We start from the raw sequence: 4,885 nt of genomic DNA, 5'->3' as shown, positions 1-4,885 counted from the left end.
GTCCACCTGGGCCCCCACCATTGTCTTTCTCAGCATTTTCAGTTTCCTTAATTGTAGCACAACTTACTATTTTTAGCAGTTTTTCGGGTCCTGAACTTCCAGAGCCGTTTTGAGGCCCTAAACGACGTTTTTTGGGGAATCCGGGGGCAAAACGAGTTCATGGAATGGACTGGTGTTGCCCGTTCCAACAATGATAGTGCTCGGATAGATCTTTCTAATGAGCTATTGTACGCGTCAAACGGAGATCCGATGTATAACTCTAGCCAGAATACCAACCTCTGGGTCAAGCAAAGATAGGGATAAAGGAGAAGATCATCTTGTAGAATAATGACAACATTAAAAATATTATTACTTCCAAATGTTACGATAAGGATAAAATAAAATAAAAAAATCATAAAATTAAATCTCATATTTATTAATTTATAATAAAACCTTATTGTAATTAAAAAACATAAAAGATAACATGTCTTGTAGTGAAACTTAGTCCCTCGCACTTAAGTGAAAATTATGCTTTCATAAAAATTACAAATTGACATATGAAATAGAAAAATTAATTGCCAACTTAGGGGAAAGTATTTCCATAAATTTGGGTCCGTAGTAACCACTAGTAAGTGGGTAGATTTACATTTTCACTTCTACTTAGTAATGTGCTAAAGAACACATAAATAATAGTGTAGAGCTTGCATCCTATTCATTTTTTACGGAAATACTTTCTTAAATTATATTATTTATGTGAGTATGATATGCTTTCAAATATTTTAATAATGATTGTTTTCATATAAAGCTTGAAAATGATAATCCCTCCACAAATATATAAATTCATCACATAAATATTACATCTGCATCAAAAAAATTATGGAAAAAATAAGAGGGAGTTATCCGCATGGCATAAAAGCTATTATAAGACCTTCAAATTAAGGTGTTGAATCATTATATGTAGTCAAAAAGGATTTGTTGATTTATATTTTCCATCTAATTTGTTTCAAATCTGGTAGGGATTCATTGAAATCACAAGTTTTATTGGTGAAATATACACAATTGAAGTGGCTCAAGGTTTTTTAAGTTGCTGAATTGATATATGAGGTCAAAAAATCAGTTTAATCAGCACAAATCAAGATATAACAACAAATATCTTCTCTAGTTTTCGGCCATAAATATGCCAAAAACTCCAAAAAGTGTTACTCAATTATTAATTCAGGTGGAGATTTTCACGTGGATATTTTTAAAAGGTTAGGTTTAAGTTGTTTAATATGCATAATTTGAGTGCCTTAATGGGTTTTTAAATCCATCTATGCATTATGAATAGAAAAAATTCACATTCTTTCTTGTAATTGTTTTACAGAATAAAAACAAATCTATTTAATCTATATATTAGACTACATTTTTTATATAATATATTTAAAAATATCTAACCCTGTTTTAGATATTATTATGTCGCATTTCTTATGCCATTTAAAAACAATATGAATACATGTTAAATACCAATAACCAAACTCTCCCAAATTTTTGGCTTTTAGCTTACAATTTTTAACACCTAAACATAAAATGTTATACTAATATTATTATTAATATTGTTTCCATCATTATTATGGTTACATTATATAATATCTTTGCAATATCCCTACTGTAAATACTCAAGTAAAAACACAAGTAAAATAAAATATTATTATTTACAATTTCTTTATACATAGAATATTACTAATAAAGTTTATTTTAACCATTTTAGTTAGGTTTTATTTCTTGATAACAACCCTTAATAGACTTAGATTTCTTACGAGAAAAAAGGAAGATGATAAACTGTAGGAGAAAAATGGGCGTGGGCATTGGCAATTAGACTTATGATATCATTCACTCGAGAATCACAAGAGAAGAGGTTTGAGTGGGATGCATGGGATTGAGAGAGAAAACGATGATGTATTGAGGTTGTTCACAATGGTGATTTGTCTGAAACTGTTAGATTCAATGATGCCTTGTAATTAGAGGTGCCGAGCTACGACAATTTATAGTGTAGAGGTAAGATTTTATATTTTTAGATTTTAATGGTTTAAATTATTGCAAATTAAATAATGAATATTTCACTTTTTCTAGGTTTTTTTTAATGGATGAGTAGAATGCAAGAGAAGAAGAAGAATAATTTTACTTGAATAATTTGAATATGGGTAATTTAATATAATATGACACGCACATAAAGATTTTTATTATATACTTTTAGTAAAAAAAATATATTACTATATGTAGATAAGAATTGTTATTATATATTTTTCATAGTAAAGAAAACATATTACTGCATGTAGATAAATACTACCATGTTGTCTTTGTAAAATATTGCATATGCATTTTATGTAAGAAAAGATAGGATGCATTCACTTTTCTTAAAAAGGGATTTCTTATGGGTGTATGAAATGATAACAAATGTAAGTTATTTTATTGGAAGTGAATATAGATTAAAACAGTAACTTATGAAATATTTCCATGGGTGGTGAAAACTAAAAGAGAAAAGTTAATTAGATTATTATTCTTGAAAAGTGATATTTTCTTTTGAAATTTATAGTTTTAATAACTACCTTATGTCTTTATAAGAAATAAGTATTTTTTGAAGAAAAGATAAGCAATTATGACCTTTTGGTTAATTATAATAAATAAATCTTTCGTGTACCTGGAAAGAACACAATGGTTTTGCGCTTAGTTTTAACACCCCTCCCTTGTGTGGTAAATTATTGTAACCCTAACCTGAGATAAAGTTAGGTGTGATATCCTCCCTTGTGTGTTAAATGATTGTAAACCTAAGCTGATGAAAGCTAGTTGTGATACCCTTTTTTGTGGGTTAAACTATTTTGACACTAAGGTGAGGAAAGCTAGGTGATATGTATTATAAAAAGAAAATGTGTTATTAAATAAAATAATAAAATAAATCACTTTGATGGTGGAAGACCAAGATAGAGGAGATTCTTGCCAAATCCCATGTGGAATGGGATAGAGATGAATCATTCGTGGTAAAGTTTCTAGATGTGATTCTAGATAATCTTGGATGAATAGGAGATCCATCGGATGGATGCGATATAAAGATCCATCAGACATAAAAGCCCTGCGGGAGACAAAGGCAAACTTTTATGAGGAAAAGCCTCATGGGAGAGAAAGATCAGGCCTTTTGAAAAATACCTAGGCAATTGGAAAGATCCATAAACGAGGGATGCCACTAATGGAAACTGAATCATGAAAGAGGGTATTAAATACCGAGTGCATTGATCAATTGAGGGCAGTTGATCCTTGGCAAGAACTTTGGCTCAAGGGTAATGAGAGGTGATTCATGGTCAGGTGGTGATGCTCCTCCCGCCAAGTGATCTTTTTATATGGATGCACATGCGTGGAATGTTTGTATGTCAGTCTCTTACACTTCATGTGATTATTTGATTCAGTGTTGGATATGTTGCCCCATCTTGGCTTATGATGCTATCTGCATTCATATGATGGATTCCATTCCTATATCTGTGAATGAGTAGGATATCAAATGAACATAATGGTGATCTTCATTATGTTAGTGAAGGAATTTTTAATGTTATATAAAGTCTCTAGTTAACATGCAAAATAGCATTAGATTCTTGTTTCTCATTATGGTATAATATATGATGGTCCGATTATCTATTGCATGTATACTCAATAAGGTTTAATTTTCATTATGTATGTTGCTTAAGAGAAATATTTATGATGAAAATTATGGATTCTTATTATGCATGTGTTCTTATTACATCCTTTAGGACATATTAACTCGATGAAAACACTTATGAACAATCTAATTAAGGAGTAGATTTGATGAAGGTGTTGCATGTGATTATTTGACTTAATGGGTTTTATATTGCTTATGCATGCATATGGTAATCAGGATTTATTAATGGTTAGGAAAGTTATTGGCATGAGATATATAGGCATGCAAAGTAGTTAGGAAGTAATTTCTCTCTTTATATATAAGGGTTTGGGATACCGATACCATGCATGTCACAAGAGGCTTGATTCTTGCATGTTATGGCTCCTCCTTCCTTCCAAGTTGTGGTTATGTTTATAAAATTCTTCAAAGAAGGTGAGATAAGGTGTCTATGTTATAAGGTTTATCTTTCGATATGATGTAGCAGTCGGAATAGGAGAGAGAAACTTGGAAATTTAACTATAATTAAAAAAAAACAAAAAAATTAGAGGTTAGGGGCAATTTTTCCAGATAGGCCATGGAGGTACATTAAAAATGGTATGGGAGTAGTCAACTTCAAACCTTGTGGCCTATGGGCCAATACGCCTCCATAAGGTATGAACAAGTTTAAGCCTTAATTTAGCCTCATTACGACAAACTCTAGTAAAGGGTCGTGGTATAAGTGTTAAAACTGGACTCTTGAAGATTGAGTTCTAACTATCAAAAATGTTTATATGAAAGAATGGGAAGTACATATGCACAGTTATTGCTACATGCATCATGAAACACAAATAATTATGTTTTCAATAATATAAGTTCATTAGGAAAGGACAACATATATATATGTTAAAATGCGAAGAAGGCTTATTGGGAAATATTTTAACATATGCAAGGCAATTCAACATTATATAAGTGCCTTGATATCATCTAGAATGGTATATGTGTGGTTTTAATATTAAATCTCTCTCTCTCTCTCTCTCTCTCTCTCTATCTCTCTCTCTCTCTCTCTCTCTCTCTCTCTATATATATATATATATATATATATATATATATATATATATATAGATAGATAGATAGATAGAAGGACCTTACCCATCTAAATTGTGTGACCGTATTGTTGAAAAAAAGTTAAAATTATAGAAGGTAAATAGATTTATATTTTTTTTCAAACAAAGAATGTAATGAACCTCCTTAGCCTACCCGGAA

The sequence above is a fragment of the Pinus tabuliformis genome, chromosome 5_1 (genome assembly GCF_031772625.1).
Source record: "Pinus tabuliformis cultivar Carrire ecotype Pingquan chromosome 5_1, CPIR1, whole genome shotgun sequence".
In the NCBI taxonomy this organism is placed as follows: domain Eukaryota; kingdom Viridiplantae; phylum Streptophyta; class Pinopsida; order Pinales; family Pinaceae; genus Pinus; species Pinus tabuliformis.
The sequence above is the reverse complement of the archived record's forward strand: the minus strand, read 5'-3'. Positions refer to the sequence as shown.